General features: G+C 43.6%; 1 protein-coding gene across 1 annotated transcript in view; it reads right to left on the bottom strand.

Annotated features, from left to right (window-relative positions):
* Positions 1-20809, bottom strand: part of sema4c (sema domain, immunoglobulin domain (Ig), transmembrane domain (TM) and short cytoplasmic domain, (semaphorin) 4C) — a 107088-nt gene that overhangs the window by 72968 nt on the left and 13311 nt on the right. The window contains exon 2 of the mRNA XM_069682655.1: positions 655-781. The gene's annotated coding sequence lies outside the window, so the exon portion shown is untranslated. The remainder of the gene's footprint in view (positions 1-654; positions 782-20809) is intronic.

Genomic DNA, 20809 nt, shown 5'->3' with positions numbered 1-20809 from the left:
ATAAACAGGCATGTAGACCAAAACTTATGATTCTGCAGAGCAATAAAAACAAACAACTAAATTCGTTTTCGAATCTTACATTTAAATTTCGTGCTTGGTCAGTGAGTTTCACTTTCCTAACAGTGCTTTCTTCTCTTCTGCTTCAGGCAAACTCACTTTCACTCACGATCAGGATAAGGCGTGAGCACTCACATTCACTCATTTCACACCTATAACCTACACCCGCTCTCTTAACAAAATGCTCTGAAATCCAATATCCTTCCCAAATTCAACTTTTTCCGTCTGCTTTTTGTTTGCTTCCTTCTTATCTCGCAGCTCTTACATCTCTCTGCTCGTTCTCTTTGTCTCCCCTCAGAATAATTTCACCCTGGTGGTACCTGAAAACGTCTGTAATTTCCACATCCTGTTTTGACAACTGCCGCCTCCCTCCTCCTGCATGTTTTTCCTTTTCCTCCTCATATTCACTTTCTTATTTCTTTTGATTCCTCGCTCATCTTACATGCATCCCCCTCCTCCATTCCTCCTCCTATCTTTCCATTGTTTTCCTCTCCCATACACCACCAGTCGTGGTGTTTGCTGAGGAAGGTTTTCGGGCAGGCATAGAAATTCTGCTGTGTTTTTCTTCTCCACCCTTTGTTCTGTTTTTACTCTTACTTGCTTTTCTTCTCCTCCCTCGCGCGTCTGTGTGATTTCGCCTTAATCTCCCGTTCACTTGTTTTGCCTCGGTCTTCCCCGTGAATGTTGAATAGAGACACTCGACTCAGATGAAGGTCACATTGGGCTAAAGGAGAGAAAGAGAAGAAGAGAGGGGTAATGAGAGGCGGGGGAGGAACTTTGTGTGTTTGTGTGTGCACATGTATATCCATGTGAGAGGCTGCTTTAATTGTTTTAATGTCTCTTTAAGAGGAAACACACACAACAACAACTGTGCTACTCCCATAAACAATAACAGATACACATACATGCAAACATTCCCATACAAGAAATGCATACAAAAAAAACCCACATCAACCCGTAGAAACAGTAGAGGCATGATCACATCAGAATGTAGCACAGGGAAATCCATCAGTGCAAAGTGACGGCAATGCTAAGGTGCCTAATACATGCACTCTTTTAAATCGTCAGCAGGGGGCGACTCCCCTGGTGTTCAGAAGTGTATGAGAACATGACAAACTCCAGCTCGATTTATGATCCATGTCGGCTTCAAAAAGATACTTTTTTAGTTAATTATGGTCCCAGTTAAAGCAAAAAAGAGGATAAAGTTGGTTAAGGGTGAGGGTGTGACTATCTTGAGATTGACAAGCTGCTACCACAGCAGACTCTCACCAGGATAGAGGCGTAATGATGTGTTTTCTTCCCCAGCTCAACCCTCTTGTCCGGTGATGTCACTTCTTGCTCAAAACACCCAAAAATTGTGAAAGCCAAACTCTCAACTTTTCTACACTGTATGGCTCCAGACACTAGTCACATGGCTAGTCTGTAGCTAGCAAAATCAACTAACCAATAGCTACTTTAAAACATGTTAGCCCTATTCAGTCACAATAGCAAAGTACAGTGGAAAGTGGATTTTCATTGGAGTAGGGAAGCAAACCACTAATGTGCTAGCTAGCTAGAAAAAATAGCGACAGTGAGTTAAGAGCTAACCAAGGTGGATTTTGAAGGGAGCTAATTCAATGCTAACAAATGAACTTCTTTTCAAGTTTTAGTAGCAATTGCTGGAGTAAAGGCCAAGTTCTCTCAGTAAAGTCCACAAACATGCCTCATTTTTTTGAGACAGACTGATACAAGAAATGCTGAAAATGAAGATGCATTGGTTTCAGAAGCTAGGCTAGCCCAGTCGCTACGTCATGACTTAATTTATCTGTAGCGCTCAGATATTTTTACTTTGTATAAACTTACTTCCCCCAGCATTTTGTTCTCACGGTTGTTACAATGAAGAGACACTGAAGAGGGACAAAGCACTCTGACATAGCCTCAAAAGTTAGCTTGCTAGCTAGCGGTGCAATAAGTTAACACAGTTTTTACAAATTACGTATTTGTACCATCGCCTCCTGTCTGATAACTGCCACAAAATCGTTACTCATATGTGGAGCAAATTATGTAAAACACAGTTATTTATTCGTTATATATAAAAGTGAATGATGCAACACAACACTGTCAGGACAGTAGTTGGTCAAGGGCGTTATTTCATGCACCAAAGTTAAACCTTCCTTGAAATATCATCAACATGAAACACACTCCAACTGAACAAAGCCACACACACACAAAAACACACCTGAACCCTTAAGGCACACTTTCATTGGGTCCCAGGTTTCACACTGCAGATCACCTAAATGCCAAGTCTCAGACAGTGTGTGTGTGTGTGTGTGTGGGGAGAGATTCATGTCAACATCAATGGCTCACTAATCACAATGAGAGCGCCGAGGGCCAAGCAGACACTGTCAGTAACGTATGGGCCGGCTAATGTTACACAGAGCGAGCACACAAAGGCGACAGCAGAACCTCTGACACCATCATAGTTCATCCTCTGCCGTCAATAAAGCAGACACTGGAAACTCAGCTCCACTCTGTGAACACCGCACGGCACTCCATCGACTGGGAAAGCTTTGATGTTCATCATGTTCACTTTATTGATCGAACAAATAGCGTGACCCTTGACATAAGTCCCAAACAGGAAATCAGAAATCTCTCATTTGGACAAATGTACGTGAATAGCACGATGATTTTCAAAGTAAAATAATCTGAACGATGCCTTTTTTTAAACAACACACAAGCTTTTAAACGGTTCATTTATCCAAAGAAGTAGAAGCACTTTCTCAACCCATAAAAGAGCATTTAATCCGTTATGCGCCTTACTAGCCAGCGACAGTGTGAATCCTGCTATTGACCTGCTTTTCTAAAGGAAGAGAACATCCAAGGAAAGGATAAGTCCTCTTCTGATACGTGCAAGAAAATAAAAAGCCGATTACGTCAAATTTGAAACCCTATTTGACAGCAGGTCCTCCAAAATCAAGTTGGTTTAATTAAATGTGCTGTAAAGTGAATTTAGACTTAATGAGGAACCTCACGGCTATGAGTAACACACCGTGTAAGCACCGAGTGTGTGTGTCTGCGTCTGGTGGAGCGTTTAACCCTTCAGTGCGCGTCTCCACCTGGGACTGAACCGGCGGCGAGTCTGCTGAAGTTTTAACAGCAGCAGAATAACTTTAAAGGCTGTGAGGGAAAAAGTCTCCGAAATGAAAAATACTGCTGCTACTGAGGCCGCTGGCTGGGTTACCTATAGGGCTGGATGAACTCACACACACACTTTTACACACAGGACTATGTGACAGCGCAGCAGCATACGGGCCATCTCTGGTGGATTTTTCCTAAATAAGTAAGTCATCCAGACCTCAGCTTTCCACTGGCTTCATCCAGGAGAACACAGCAGCCAAAACCCTGCAAGGCTCCACACAAACACACGCGCAGGCACTCAATATGCTTGCACGTCTGCACACAAACCAATGAACGCATATACTTCCAAAACACACACAGAGACACACACTCAAGGCCAAAAAGGAGGGAGAAGGGTTGAGTGAAGGGGGAGTAGAAGGGTTTGGTTAAAAAGCAAGGTTTCAAGAACACCTGCACGCACGCACACACCTCCAGCTGCTGGCTGCCTGTGTGTTTGACAGGCAGCACAGTGAGTAGCTGTGTGGAAGCTAGCCAGCCGCTTGTGAATCAGCAATGACTAACAGTTTAGACCTGCACTTCTTGAGCTAATCGCCTGCGTGCTTATTGTAAATGTGTGTGTGAGTGTGTGTGGGTGGATGTGTTGTGCGCCCACGTGTTTGAGCATGGCAGAGTGTGAATCCCGTCCTGTGTTGATGCGTTAGCCTGCGTGCTGCCACGATGCGAGCCTTCCCCATCAGGCCCGATTGTGACAGGCCGTCCTTTAATTGCTCCGCTGCAGATTTGACATTGTCTCAGCTGACAGCGCCCTGAGGAGCAGAATAAAAGCGGAGTGACGATGTACCCGTCACTTCCTCCAATCTGCCTCGACAAGAGCACAACTTAGTGCTCCGTTTGATCGTCTCACAAGACAACACGATGGGATGCTAATCGCATGCAAAAGGGCCGAGCTTTGAGCGCGCGCCAGAGCGTGTGGGTCTGCCTCGTAAGAGTGCGCGAGCGTGTGTGTGCGCCAGTAATGGCAGCTCTAATCAGCGGCAGGATTGGAAGAGGCATGTGGCAATAAAGCCCAACAAAATGCCTGCCAGTCCCTATTAGAGCCGAGCAATCTCCCAAAACCAGGCTGAGGACACACACACACACGCACACACACTCACACATCTTGCTGGACATCTGGCCAAGGTCGGCGCGAGATCTGAGCAATGAAGGCCAACTTTCCACCCCCTCACAACCCCACCCACACCTCCAACACCACCACTGCTTTAAAAACAAAGAGGATCGAGCTGCAGCTCGGCTCTGAAGTCTTTGACGTCCAGAGTGATTTAGCTGTAAACTCTGACCCCTCTAAGTGCGTCCCATTACTCGCTGCTTGTGATTTACAGGCTAAAATTAGAGGGGGCTGTTATTTGCTGGGAGCATTATCAGCGCGGAGGGACGACGGAGTCAGTTCCCCCTGAGATCCCTCATGAGAGTCGTCAATCCATATTCAACTGAAGGATCGATTATTCAGTGTACCATAGAAATGACTGATATACAGCTGAGGGTTTAGCATTCGTCTTCCTCATGCTTTGCCCTGTTCCTGAAATAGTGTCTCCTTCCTGTCTCCTACTCCTGTTAAATATGTAGCTCTGAAGATGAATACTGACTTTTACACTGAGATGTTATTCTATATTCAACACAGCACGTTTTATAATTTGGAGTTGGAACTAAAAGCTTTAATTGCCTAAGTCTTATACATAGTTAATAAGGGCATGTTTCTGGTTGCCAGACTGTGAAGAATCTCATTGAGACAAGTTACACTTTTCAGCAGGGCGGCAGAGTATTTGGACTAATGATGCATTTTTTGTTACCAGCAGTCCTAAAAGTATGTTTTGATATTATTGCCAAAAAAAAACGTGCAACTAAAATGATTTATCACAACTTCATATTACAAAATGAGTCCTTAAAGGGCCAGTTTGCCCATTTTACACCTTAAAATCTATTTACAGGTGTATATGTGAAAAGTGTGGTTTTTGGCTCCAGTACCAGCTGTTTGAAATCTAATAAATGGCCTCGAGTGATGTCATTTGAGTCCGTATTGGTTGGGCCTGAGTTTGAAAAGAGAAACCTGAGAACTCCGAGGGCGTGGAGTCAGGACGACGTGAGCTCGTGAGACCTCTGCAACGCACTTCTCACCTCTGCAGCTCGAGCTAGAATAGCAGCTACGAGCATTACGTGAATTTCCAACTGAAATGTTGGCTGTCATTGGGGAGATGATAGACAGAGAGAAAGATGTTTTATTGATCCCAAGAGAAATTCAAGATGTTATGAAAAGGAATAAAAAAAGATGTCTCTGGTTCGTTGCAAGTCTGTAGGTGTGCAGAGCTAAATTAGAGGGGTCTTCGATCAGTCAATGCTCAGCACCAGTAAATGATTTACTCCTCATAGATAAGAATTATAGGCTGCCTTTTTAATGAATTTACTTTTTTACTTCTACTTTCAATTATTAAAAATGTACTTTCGCTACATTGCTGATCTCGGCGTGTGTGAAGTCGAGGCACTGAAACTCTCAGAATAAAATTATTGCAAAACGATGAAGAATGGTTGCACCCGTTGTTTTCTATTTGTACTTTACGACTCGGCCATCACCGCTACTACTACCAGAAGAAAAAACCCACTCTGCCAGCTGTGAACTCTGTCGCTGCAGCCCACAGCACAGATGCTATCAAAGCCCCTGGCTCTGCAGTCGGTCAGAACGCATCGACCAAGTTCCTGGCAGTGTGGACAAACGGGTCTGAAGTCCTATTGTCTCTGCAGCATGACAAGAAAACCCCCCTCTGAATGTCTCCGTGTCGCAGATGAAGTGATTGTGATTTTGAGTGGGACCCTTCCACTATCATCCACTCATTTCCTGTGTGAGGCGCACAGCCTTCGTTGGGTGCTTTTGGCAGCAGATATTGGTTTGAGCTGAGAAGCTGTGATTATTATTCTCGCTGTGCCAGAACACACAGAAACAACGGCGGACACAAAATACTGAGCAGCACCTGGTGTGTGAGCTAAACTGAGGGAGAAACACAATAGCACACATTTGTCAACAGATCCACAACACACACACAAGCGCTTTATTTCACAGGCTCATAGTCCTCGAGGTTTTATCTGCTTTGAAAGTTAAAAGGAAGAAAATCTCCCCCGTGAGGGCAGCGAGTTCACTCAGCTGATGAGTATAAGTCTGTTTTTGAGCTTTAAGGTGTATTAGAGGAGGAAAGCCCTGTGAGTGAATGGGCTGGGAGATCTGTACGTGCGTGTACTGTATGTGTGTGTTGTACCAAAAATCTGTTTATGTAAGTGGGAGAATGTGACGGTAAAGCGCTGGCAGGGGCCCTGGCCTTTTGCAGGGCCCAGTCCCAATATTTGTCTCATAAAGAAATAAGCCAAACAAATCCCTCCTGCGTATGTGCACTCTGATCAAATCTGCAGCCTTTCATGCAGGGCTTTACACTCCACCACTTTGACTCCTGGTTTCTGCTTTTCTCACCACACGCTCTCTGTGGGCGTCGACTTTCCCATCTCGTGTATTAAGATAATGATCGTAATGGTGAAAAAGTGCTGCAGGATAAATACAGGGCAGAAAGTACACGGGTCTTTTTGATGACAGTGACTTTCCAGAAGCAATCAGTGATGAATACTATATGTGTCACTCTGCATGTTTTACCATTACCTCACTTTAAAGTCTTTTAAAGCTGCGGCAATAAATACTTTTGTATTTTAAGGACTGCATGTGCTAATTTATTATTATCAGCCAATCATCATGACGATGCTGTTCTTGATCATTTTTACACTTTTGTACCATTGTAACCATATGTATTGTCTGTTGTTGTTGATGATGTAGCAAGAACATATGCTCTCTTTGCCTGTCTCTATCCTGCATCTCCTTCTATCCCACTTTTCAGCCCGTCCAGTCGAGGCAGATGTCTGTTCAATACGAGTCTGCTCGAGGTTTCTGCCTGTTAAAGGAAGTTTCCCTCGTCAATGTGTCAAATGTTAAGTGCTCCTCATGGTGATTCATGTTGGGTCTCTCTTTAAATAACATAACAAAGAGTACGGTCTGGACCTGCTGTTTTTGTGCCTTGGTTATGATTTGGTGCTACACAAATACAATTTGATTGATTGATTGAAGTGACGAATCCACAAAGAATAGAAATGTGTTTGTGTAGTTGCCCTTAGATGCAACACTGTGTATTGGCTACTTTCGGCTCATTGTCTTGGATTGACCGCCCGTAACTTTCAATCTCGCATGTCTCATTAAGTCTGATTTTAGCAGCAAACAGCAAATAGGAAAACAAATAGGAACTAGCTTGCGCAGAAAGTGGAGCATTCAGTAGCTAAAGATATTTGGCCCAACTTTTTGGGGGTGGTGACCAAAACTGAGAGCAAAACGTGATTAATGAACTATTTTAAGTTGTCGAGTAACACAACTCAGCATGTATGCTTATGCTGAGTCGGCTAAATGGGTGGAAGTGTGGAAAAAAGATTGGTTGCCATGACAACTTTATACAGCATGGTACACAACGTGTCACTCAGCCTCTTGTGGGGAATGTATTTAGACTTATTTTTTATCAATACTGCTTTAAAATATAGCGAGAAGTGAAGATACTGTTTCTTTTCACTTAAACGTTAATTTCAATCGTAAGTTCAGCTACAAATTGTAATATTATTTACTGTGATAAGTGAATAATGTTTTTTGCAAAAGCTTCAGATGCACCCTGATGAAAGCCAGAGAGCTGGAAATAAAGGGATTAAGGTGTACACATATACAGTTGTGCAAACTTTGATGACTTTGATAGACTTAGAGACACATATATTTTTGCTCCTTCTTTTAGCCTCAGTCTCATCGTTTCCATATTCACACCTTCAGTATATTCGTACATGCTGTGCATATGAGCTAAAGAAATGACACATCATTTTCTTTGTCCCTTTAGCTGCAGGCTGACACACACATTTATGTGACAGCTAAGTTCCATGACCTTCTGTGCTGTTGCAGAAAAGCGTCTATATTTAATAGATGCATTGGTGGCCAATGAGAAATGAAGCTTCCATTAAATTTGTGCTCGAATTTCACAGCATTAGTTCTGACATTATATGTGATTAAAGTCTCCAGAGAAGAATAACTGATGTGACTCAGTGTCTCCCTGAAGGAGACCCTGAACCATTACGGGGGAGTACGCAGCATTTTAAGTCCTGCGTGGGCCCTGAAAAACAATGGCGCCGCCGGTGAATAAGTATACCAGGTAAACATTTAGCCGTGCTTTTATTTTATAGACTCATTCAAGGTCAGAGCCAGTGTGATTTTTTTCCTCTTCTTCTACCAGAGGCAGGGATATCCTGTTTCATTAGCTTTCCTCTCACTGCTGCTGCCGTCTGTACGACAGAATGTAGCGGCTGAGGGTCGGAGCCGCAGCTGAAATAGCAAATAACCAGGGAGCCCTACACGGGTGGAGGATTATTGACAGAGAGGAAGGTTAAAGAGTTATATATGTGAGTGTGGATCAATGCATGATTCAGCTCCTGAGCGTGTGTGTGTGTGTGTGTGTGTGTGTTCATGCACGCACCACATCCATATTCCCACTGGGATTCATGTTTGTGAAGAGTAACTTGGGCACATGTGTACATTTGCATCCACCCCTACACGTGCACGCATGTGTAAGATGGTGTGTGTGTGTGAGACAGTAACAGCGTGAGCTTCATGCATTATCTCATTATGTGGCTCTCCCAGGCTGCAGGAGGACCCTGTCCCTAATGGCCCCTGTGCTCCTCATGATGAGGCAGTGAAAGGGCAAAACGAGGAACGCCCTCCTCTTCCATGGTAACTGCCGGACCCCTGGGGGCCCATTGTTTGGCTGGCTGTCCCACTCAGGCTCCAGCTCCAGCCCTGGGGGACGGATACAGAGGGGAGCTTGACAGCTAAACAAATGAGATCACCTCCCACTGACCATGTCTACCCCGAACTCACCTGACTCCACACACAGTTTATGAACTCTCCCGTTCTGATTCTATCTTTAAAGGGCCAGTTCACCTAAATAACGCACATATTTTTCAGCCTAACATGCAGATAATGTTGGTTTGATTTTGCTCAGATATGCCACAGTTGATTGGAAACTGCACATGAACTTCAGTACCTGCTGGAGAAGCTGTTTGCATCCTGTTCAAACCAAACACCTGAAACACTAATGGGCATGATACAAAATATCAGTGGTGAGTAAGGCCTGTGCTGCTCCTTATGTCTAAATTAGAAGAAGGAAAATAGAAAGACGACAGCGGGGGGAAAATAGCCTACCGGATTTATACTAAAACCTTTTAAAAGGACAGGAAGTGTTGTACACGTTGCATCGACCTTGGTTTGGTTCTTTATGCACTTCACATGTCACGCAAAATAACACGCAACCACTCATCAACCAAAACCAAATCTTTTACACGACCAGAAAAATATTTGGCGACAGAGAGCCTTAATGACAAGAGGCAGGTTCACCTTGCACTTTGAAGGAAATTATTCATCTTTTTATTCTTGTGAGGACATCTGTTCTTCCTGACTCACAGCAGGTGACTGACGTCTGTGCACACGCAGGCACGCACTGGACTCACCCAACGTAATGAAGCACATAATCACATCGACGGACGCTGAGACACAAAGGAGTTATATCGAGAAGGATTATCCCTGTTGTATCCACACACACACACAGACACACAGACATAAACAGATGAGTCTGCAGGCACGCAAAGGCGCTTTATGAGTGCATGAAAACATAGTGCAACCACTTCAGACTGTTGCCACAAAGTGACCGAAAAGAAAGAGAGAAGACAGACTGCATTGAAATGTATGCTTGAATACATAAAAATGGAATTCATCTTCTCTCAATGATAATATTTCACTTGATCAAGGAGTCATGAAGGCAGAAGAAAGAAGAAACACACACACTGATACACACACCATCTGAGCAGCTCTGGCTGAGGTCATCTTTATTAATAAACCCCCTGACAACAAACACACTCACATCAAGGCCCTCGCCCTCTCTCCATACTTACCCCACCCTCCCTCCCTTCTTTACCTCCTTGAGAATGGCATTTGCCAGACAGACACAGTAGGGGTTTGTCTGTAACCACACACACAGTAGCCTGCCTCATACACACGGTGCAGGATGGCCTAGAGACACTGTGTCAGTGATCTGTCAGAGGGTAACAGTGCAGAACAGGTGTGTGTGAGGCCGTGTGTGTGTTTGTGTGTTTTGGGTGGAAGTAAAGGAGAGGAAGGCCAGGCAGACAGGAAGTTAGCCCTGCACACACACACGCATACACACAGGCAGACACACACTAAGATACATGCCCCGGCTCATTTGTTCCCACTGACAGGAGAGGAGAGGGATGGATTTCTACGAGACGTGCCTAAGGGAGGAGGACAGGTGTGCGTGTGTGTGTGTGAGAGAGACTCAGAGGAAGAGAGGCAAAGGAAAAGAGCTTAAAATTGCGTCAAAGCCTCAAAAGCATTTGTGACTTTGCTTGTGTGTGTGTGTTTGTTTTGATTCTCTGATTGGAAGCATAAGGACAGGTGGATTTTCATTTTTGTTTGGAAGCACGCCTAGAGAAGGGAAAAGGCGCTTTGTTAAAACAATACAGGTGGTGTTTTTTTGTGCTGCTACAGGTGCTACAAACAGATGAAATATGATCAAAAAAGGTTTGATCACACCTCAAAACAATGCACAATGGTGTAACATACAATGAAGCAGCATTCTCATGCAGTTATTGCTTCGAGTCGTCCAACTATCCAATTCCCGTTGCTTATCCAGACCTGCGTCTCGTGGCAGAAGGCTTAGCGTTGCAGCCAGGATGTCCTCCTTCACCCTAAAGCTCTTTTTTGGTGTTTCCAGGCCATATGGGAAATATTATAACTGCAGTATGTTCTGGTTTTGTACTGTGGTTTCACCAGCTGGATGTGCCAAAAACGCCTTCTGCAAGAGGCAACCAGGAGGTTCTCATCAGAACTACATCAACTGGATCATTTAAATCCAAAGAGGTCATGGTTCTACTGCAAGCTCTTTCTACTGCTCTAAGCTCTACACCCCCACAGCCGACATGTCTGCACCTGGGCTGAGCAAGATACCCAACAATGGAGGCCCCAAATGGGTTAGCTGAGATGGGTCAATGGAGGGCCTTTGTTGGGCTTCGCACATGGCACCATACTGGTAGACTGAGCCCACTTAGTCCATCCAGTATCCATAGATTCTTTTGGCTGCCCATGTGGGCCCCAATATCAGCCCTTTTAAAAGCCAATACTCAGTTGAAGCCCACTTAATCCAGGTGTCCTCATATGGGCCCCTGTTGGAGGTGTTGGACCCCTAAATTCTGATTAGAATCCCCCAGTGTACCCACCCATCCTACACCCCTGCCAGTCCCTAAAGCCTATTTCATACTTTACTTGTCCCTATTGATGTAGGATCATATGATGTAAATTCTGTTACCTGGCCATGTCTGTGGAGGTCCATAAGGATCATTAAAGCCTTTGTATACAGACACCGAATGCAGTCAGAACATGGGTGATGTGACAGCTATATCTTGCCCTTACGGGTGATCCCAGACAAGAAAGAGGTAAGAGCTAAGCAAGCTAATCGCGGGAGCTTAAACTGAACAATTTTGTGTTTCTGTATAAACATAGCCTACGAGCAAAGTCTGGGGCAGCCCTCTGCATGTCGCCCCCTGTTGTTCCAATGCAGTATCCTCATCTAAGTTAATTAGGGGGCTTTGTTTTTCCAGGCAGTGTTAATGCTGGTGTGAATACAGAATAGATTGGATCCGTTCAGGAAAATCCTCAGCTCATATGGTGCTTTTTTACTTCAGTGTTCTGTTGATGAAGTTTGGGCTTCTGGAGGTGGCGCTATTTTCCTTCCCGAGACCCAGAAGCTGTCGCTATCATGCTAAACAACATCCTTCTTGTTTTTCCAAACAAACTTATGTTTCAACTCCCAAATACAAGACACGTTGCTTCCCATGATGCTACTCGTTCCAGAGGATCCTCGAGGGAAGGAATTACATAACACTGAGTGTTTACTACAGCAGTCCTCGTGCAAAACAAACAAATAAAAGCTTTAAGAACTGAATATATGTTTAATCACAGTGTGTTCCTTTTGAAATAGCGAGAGGAATAAAAGGTGTGGGTGATCTGATTGATGAATCCCACCAGGAAACAGGTTTTTCTTGTGTTTTGCAGCAGGTTACATGATGTACATCCTGTCACAAGATAAATTGAAAGTCATGCCAGATCTTCAAGGGAGCTCAGGAACAGAGCATGTGACACATTTCAACCTCAGCGGATCGTCTTGCTCAGTAAATGCAGAACAGCTGGTGAATTTCAGCATTCGCTCTGGATAGGCTGCATTTAACTTTTGGTTAAAATGCAATTTCTTTTTCCACCTCAGTAAAGCTGTTTCATGGTATTTGTGCTTCTTTTCGATGCCGCTGAGTGGAGAGATGGCAAAGACAGCGAGGGTACAAACATACAAACCCAGCTGGGTTTGAGTATAATGTGTTGTTAGAGTGAGCTTCCACCTCTGAAGCCTTGGGACATCACAGATAAGTATTTTTTTTAATAGTTTGGGCCCACTTTGTTGTGTATCCTGAAAGGAAGAAAAGAACCGCAGTGTCCTTGTGCTGGTGGAGGAGAATATATCTAACATTAAACATCACGTTGGCTTGTCTTCCTGCATGTGTTTATGGATGCAAATTCTTCAGAAATAGAAGTGAAGAGATGCCAGACATTTACATTCATCTCACACTCTGTGACTCACTAAATGGTAAACAACTGGCAGCCCAGACACCATGACCAACAAGGATTATATCACCTCGTCATGAGATCACAGCAGGCCTGGAGCCAATCTCGCGATGTGCTTTAAACTGTCAGGACCGCTGGAGATGAAACTCTCCAGTCAAAGCCTCGGCTCACTTACATTTTATCCATTTTCAATGTGAGCCTAACTGGAATCAATGGGGCGGTAATGGACAGAGAGAAAGCGTGTTAAAGTGTAATGCTACCTGTTAAATGCAGTTGCCGGCCGCTCGATTCGGGCAGAATGCTCGCCTTGAAATGTAAGAATACACTCTCTCTTTCAATAAGGAGTGAGTAGAGGAGAGGTTAGAGGTGGGTGATGGAGCCTGATTTGGTGTTTGAAAGATTGATGTGTGCAGATTGTCGGCGCTCCTGCGAGATATTCAGGATGGTCAGAAATTTGACAGTTAAATTGCAAAAGAACAACTGGGACTCAGCGCTGTGTTTATTCTCGTCAGGATGGAGAACCCTCTGAAGCTGCTTTTACACCGTCATGTGACATCCAGTTAAAACAGTACAAACAAACTCTTTAAGGAGGGTTAGCAGCTCCTTAAGGCGAGTCTCGCTGCCGGGTTTTACAGGCTGACAGCCCAGATGCTGCGAAGAGAAAAACATTACTTCAGCTACATCCCAATCACAGATGGAGACTCAATAAAAATCCGCCTGATATTATTCCAACCAACACATAAAGATCAGCTTTTAGAACCTGTTATTTATTCATACAAACTGTCATCACATGCGGCTTTGTCACTGGGACGCTTTTTCAACTTTCCATCAGCCGTCGCTAATTGCAGGCCATTTTGAATAATATCAACATAAACAAACCTGCCTCCGAATAAATGCGGAGCCCACGGTAGCTGACACATGCTGTCAGCCCTCGAATCAAAAGCTCAGCAGTATACTTCAGATGGAAAAATGTCTTCAGTCTGGTAAATTGAAGCCACATCTGCACATAACCAAAACCAGTGGTGGGCTGACTGTTTCAACAGACCGGCAGCATGCAAATAGAAATTTGTATGCTTGAAAACGATGTGTCAAATTCAAGACACATCTATCATTCTTTTCTATTGCATTACATTGAAATTAGGACATACTGAGGCATTCAGAGGAAAGCATGTTCCGCAGTCCACTTATTTAGTTAAGCTTAAGACGCCGAGGTAAACAGTTGCAAAAGTAAAACCTTTTAAACAAACCGCAGCTCTTCAATCAAAAACCAGGATTTAAAAAAGCCTCTCCGTGAAGCACAAGGACGGGTGAAAGAGCGTTCCAAGTCTGTCCCTTTAAGTCAAGGTTGGGGGAAAAGAACTAGGCCATTTTCCTGCTGCAATGGAAAAACAAAAGTAGCAGGGTGTCTGGGTGGCAAACAGGGAGGGGGAAAATGACAGCGGTACAAGGAAATCAAATAAAGACTGACAATAAATGAAGTGCAGAGGAGGTCTGTGGTCACGGAGCAGAAGTCAGAGAGCTGCTGACGACAACAATCACACATTCTGCTTCTCTCGTCTTTATCAGACACATTGGCTGCTTTCCTATTCTTGTCTGCGTCGCTCTATCTCTCTGTTTTCAATTTTTTGTCATTATTGCAGACTATTCTCCGGCTTCCATTCACTCCGTATGAGTTTTCTCCGTTCTTTCACTGATTTCAGACTCCAGTTTCTCTCTTTCTCGGCTCCTTCTGGCACTTTATGGCTTTCTCACTTTTAAATGTGTCTACTGGATTGTCTCTTTGCCCCCGGTTTTCTGTGTATTTAGTTGCCTGACACTGTCTCTGTGTCTCGATTCAGCTCTGTGACATTTTGGCAAATACACTTTTAAACTTTCATCCCGAGTGAAAAGGTCGATACAACTCTTATTTCTGTATGCTCAATATGAAGCTCCCAGAGGATGCTTAGCATATCTTAGCATAGCTTAGCATAATGACTGAAAGCGGGAGGACACAGGTAGTCCCACTTTTTTTTAAGGTAATCATGTTTTAATACAAAAATAATGTTAAACGACTATTTGCGGTTTTGTTAAAGATAATCGATGGAACTATTTCTTGTGAGCAGTAACTACCAAGAAGACAACACTCCAGGTATTTCTTCGCCTAAACAAGACGTTTGAAAGTATTTATCAAGTGGCGATGTGTTTAGCCTAGCTTAGCATCAAGACTTGAAACCAGTGAAACACGGCAACTCTGGCTTTTTCAGGATTGAAAAAAAAACACCCGCCCTATATTACAAACTATAATCTTGTTTCAATCCCTACAGTAATTTTTTAAATTTAAGATACTTAAAGTAATAATCTCAAAGATCTAAGTTTCGTACTATTTGGCGCCACCTTATGGTGATATATTGTAATTGCAGGAGTACACTTCCCAGATTGGCTCCCTTTGTTATGGCTGTAACTCTTGATTTTCCTCGCTGACGGTCGCTTTCCTTTTTAAACTGTTTGCCTTCACCCGAGCTTCCAATTTGTTTCTTTTTCTTTGGATTTTCACTTATTCTTGAAGTTGTATCTGTAGTCATCCATCTTTTCTTTGTTTGTTCAGCCATAGTAGGTTACTGTTTACTTGCAACACTCGCAGAGACTGGAAAAGCAGCCGCTTAGCTCCGCCTACCCTCTCTGGCAGACCAACCACTGCTGGCTGATGGAAAACGCGTCACTAACTGGGCACCGCTTGTGTTTTTTTTTCGAGGGATGTCGCCACAGACACCCAGTCTGTAATACTGTAAATGCAAAGGCTTTCATCAGTGGGCCACAGGCTCAATCACAATTGTGTTACCTCATTCGGCGATAGATAGTGACTTAACAGACATTTATTTAAATGAAAATCTTTGAGATTATATCTTTAAATTATTTCGTTGTTTAGACATACACCAAATATCGTTGGCCAGAGACTCTGGATATAATGCGGATTGCCAGATATCAATGGTCAACACATGCGATGACTGTGTGACAGAATGCCTTCAGTTCCAGGTTTTATAGAGATCTAAACAAATGAGAGTCAATATTTTAGGCATATTTCTTTTATTTTGGACACAGTCTTTATGCTAAGCTAGGCTAACAATATCCAGATTCTAACTCCGTACTTAATACACAAACATGAGAATGAGGTCAATATTCCCTTTTCACACTTATACACAATATTTTTTTTTTATCAGGAGTTTGAACAAGTTCCTTTAACTTTTTTTTGTTTTTTCTGTCCCTCAGGGCTGAATGGGGTCTACCTGTGCAGTCCCTCCATCTAAATAAATGATGAGGAATTGACCAATCCCACATTCCCTCTACAAGCAATAAGTCAATAGAGCCACTACAGTTGCTGCTGCAGCAAGGAGCAAACACACACACACACTGAAAGTGTCAGAGATACACACAGACGTCTTTATAGTTAGGAAGAAGCATCCTGGGGCACTTTCTCAGGTGTTTGAGGGTTTGTGAGGATGTGTGCGTACGTATCGCACTGACTGCTACAAATCAGGTGAAAGACACTCAATTAAATCTTAACAGCAAACACTGAATGAGTTCATATTAATTACAAACTGTGTGTGTGTGTGTGTGTGTGTGTGTGTGTGTGTGTGTGTATAAGATTTTTAAAAAGTGTCTGTGCGTGTGGGAGGTGTGACGCAGTATGTATGAACATGTGAGAGCGCAGTGTGTATGAATGTGTTGAATGCTACAGCGCATGTGTTTGTTGATTTTGCAAAGCTCGCCCCCTCTCACACACACAGACACACACACACAGACACACACAAACACACACACATACTCTGTCTCTCTTTCCCAAACCCCTCGTCCTTTGTGAGTCAGTCTCGTCTGTGTACGTGTGTGTGTGCACATCTTAATCTCCCAGTTTAGACAAACCCAGTGGAGGTTCTAGTAAATTTAGTTAATAAAGTCTAGTGGGAGTTCTGTCTGTCCTACAACACGCAAACATACAGACGCACTCACACACACACACACGCGCATGGAGGGATACACACACAACCAAAATGCAGATATATATAATTAATAAGACTGAAGGAGGTGCAGACATAAAGCACTCAGACAAAGGCACACCCCCCCACACACAAAGTCAAGGGCAGAAATACACAAACACACACTGAAGCAGGTAGAATACTCACACTCACACACACACACTCTCTTTAACACACACACACACACACACACACACACACACACATTCAGACACAAAGAGAAAAAGCTGCTCACAGGTTAACACACATTCAGATGGATGCAGACACAAAGAAACAGCCACACAGGCTCAGAAAACAAAGGCAGAGGCACACAGACACAAAGAAACACACGCAACTAAACACAAAATAGACACACACACACACACACACACACACACTGCGACAGACGGCGTGGGCCTGACAGCGTGCAGCAGATCCACCACAAGCGACGTGACGCACTCAGCGGCAGCCGGCTGATGAGCAACGCGATCTTCATACACTACGAGCGCTGAGGCAGCACGCTGCGATGGCTAACGCAGCTCTAGAGAGGACGGTTTTGTGTTTAACATAATACAGGAGACGTTCGGCAGCACAGCAGCTCTGTGGAAACAAAGCATGTGTCCGTGCAGCTGCGAAAGAGAGAAATCACAAACACGGGGACACAAAGAGCACCACTGAGCGCTCACGCCCTCACACAGAGACGCAGGTTGATAATTGTGAAGGAGTGTGAACAACAGTAAGTCTACACACTGAGTTACCTGACATAACCCTCAGTTTACAGCGACTGTAACTGGCTCGCCATAGATTTGAGAGTTCTAACAAGAATACCTGCGATTTATCCAGCTGCTAGCTGCCTCATGCTGAAGCCCCCCTCCACTTTAGCTCATGCCTGTTATAATAGAAGTGAAATCTCTTGAGTTACAACAGATTCCTGCTAAATTTAACATTTTTGGTGGTTGCAAACCTTATTAAAGGAATTAGGTATCAACCAATCATTCCCAGTCCACTTTAAATACAGTTTCCTGCTCCTACACACTTTATCTAACATTTATAAAGCTACAAACGTTAGCATATTCAAACATGAGCTGCACATTAACTCAACACATTTTAATATGAAGGCAATGGTACACATTTTAAGTCAGCGTGTTGACAATGACTTAGCAGTAAGCTAACGCTAGCTGTTGTTTTTTAAGTTTTACATTTAGACGTTTTCTGCACTATTTAAGGAGGCTGTTGTTATACTTTGGGCAATGTACGTTTTACCGCATGTTACCAGTGGAGACTAACAACTTACATCTGACTATCGCCCAACATTTAGCAGCAGTTACACAAAAAAAAAAAAAAAAAAATCAGCAGGAGCTCAGCAGCTTGGTTTTGATCTTGGGGGGGAAAAAAGGATGGAGGCACACAGGTGAAGTGGTTTGGTGGAGGGATGAAGAAGCATGTAATTACGCTGCGAGAAGCCTTTCTCTTGTAAGCTCTGATTACCATTCATCACAGCGGCTCAGCGCTGTTTGTCAAGTCTGTATCTGTTCTCAAGACCAGCGAACCTCCAGCTCTCACTGTGACTGTAGGAAGTACGTGAAATGTGTTTGCCATGATGGGGTGCATGTAAAATGAATGTTTGAATATAAATGCTACCACTTATCTCCCACTGTACAGCAGTTATTGGTTACAGCGTCATGTTAGCTTACACATAAGAGCTGAGGCTGATCTCAACTAACTAACTTTGTATCAGGCAAAAAAGTGTGGACCTCAAGCAGTCGGAAAGCTTTCCTCTTACTTTCAATAACTCTGCGTTTTTAAACCTTTTTGATGTCTCAATATGGACATCAGAAAACTCTTCGAATTTCCAAACAGCTGAGTCCAACAGCAGGTGATGCGGTTGTCATGAGACCTTTACGTTTCCAGGCCTGACCTTAAATCCAGGATGTATGAGGTCATGACCTTATTATTAGTTCACCCTTTGATATGGAGCACTGACCTAACAGGATGCTTTGCTTTTAAGTCTCCTTGATGCTTTTACTCACCAGTGCACTCTTTCTGCTTTTTACACAGATTTCTTAAGGAAAATGTGACATTATGGGTTTTTTTTTTTTTTTGCATGCTAGCTTGAGAGTAATATAAGATCAATGCTATCTAATGTCTGGTATCTGTTAAATGTGAATAAATTCCTACAGCCAAAGGTTGATTAGCTTAGCTTAGCACAAAGGCAGGAGACCAGGAAACAACTGGGAAACACAATCTCCCTACCAGCACCTCTGAATCTTACAAATTAGCATTGTTTTTTTGTTCCATGCAAAAGCCAAAGTGGGAAGAAATTAAAACAGGCTGAGAAATTACCTCCCCGCAAAACCACAACAATCGTTTTTAGACTTCTGATTTAGATTTAGCTTCTCCGGCTAATCACAAAAGTGGATCTGAACACAGGCGCACGCTCGGCAAGACCCACAACCACACCCCTCTGTTAGCCAGCTAAGCGCCGGGGAAAGAAAGACACACTCACAACCACACACACGCTGAGTTAACCACGTTGACACACACACACACACACCCCTGCTCGCACTCACACACTCAGCAGCTAACTTAATTTCAAAATCAATTAATTAAAAAGCACGGTCCTCTCCCACAGGGAGTGAAAGACAAATTTGAGGAATTTAATCCTGGTACACAAATCAGAGCTGTTGAGCTGCAGAGATATGAGAGGACAGGCTGGATGGAGGGATGGAGGGATGGAGGGATGGACGGTCAATGAATTTTAAAAAGGGAAGGTGATTTAACTCAGTCGTTTCAATTTGACACGGCTTCTCTTACTGTAACGCTTCACCCATATCTATCTATCTATCTATCTATCTATCTATCTATCTATCTATCTATCTATCTTCTGAGGAGTCGAATGGAAAAAAGCAAAATCAGCAGAGAGAATGAATGATCAAGATGGAAAGAGATTAAGTGTGTGCGAGTGTGTCTGTGTGATGTGTGTGTGTGTGTGTGCTACTGGGTTCATCAGCATCCCTCTCTCACTCCCTCTCTGTCTCTTTCTATTAGTTTTCAGGCTTTTTTTAAAGAGACGTGTTATTGATTTTTTGAAGCGTATAGAGGCAGAGGGGGGCTCAGGGGTTTTTGTGTGTGCGCGTGTGCTTTTGCGTGTGCGCGTATGTGTGTGTGTGTGTGTTTGTTCTCCACGGCTGGTCTAACCTCAGGCGAAAAAATCATAATAAAGAGTTTGCCTTTCTCTCCTCCCCGGTGCTCCGAAAAAAGACTTTGCCTAATAGGTACGAGAAAAAAAATAACACTGCGAGATAAACTGTTCCATATGCCACGGGCCTGAGTGTGTGTGTGTGTGTGTGAGAGAGAGAGAGAGAGGGGAAGATAGAGACAATGTGTCAGTGTTTGTGTGAGCATATGAAACGGCGTGTGGGGTTGAGTACATGTGTGAATGTGTTAGTAAAGGTGAGTGTGTGTGAGAAGCTGCACATGGCCGTTGTTATTCGCCTGATGTTGTGTTTGAGAGTGTTTGTGAAAGTAGCGAGCGAGCATTACTTCGGCTCAAAGACTTCTAATAGGGTATTTTGAATTTATTAACTCGACTAAAGAATTAAACGTGTATCTTTATAATGTGTACTTTGAACCAGTTGGTTATTAGTCAGGCCTCTCTGATCTTGTTCGGTCAATGCTAATACGAGCTTTCAGTAAATGTATTTTTGTTGTAGTATTGTGTGTATAATGTATTGTGTTTGTTGCTGGTGTTTTGTCGCGCTGAAAACATCTGACTCCGCATGTATCCCTCCGCCTTTGCAGAGCGAGAGCACATCATTAGGTGAAACAAAACACCAAAAGTTTTGATGCAGGA

The sequence above is a fragment of the Semicossyphus pulcher genome, unplaced genomic scaffold (assembly GCF_022749685.1).
Source record: "Semicossyphus pulcher isolate SPU_LCO1_2020_fin unplaced genomic scaffold, fSemPul1.0.p SCAF_6, whole genome shotgun sequence".
In the NCBI taxonomy this organism is placed as follows: domain Eukaryota; kingdom Metazoa; phylum Chordata; class Actinopteri; order Labriformes; family Labridae; genus Semicossyphus; species Semicossyphus pulcher.
This window is presented reverse-complemented; position numbering and strand designations above follow the sequence as displayed.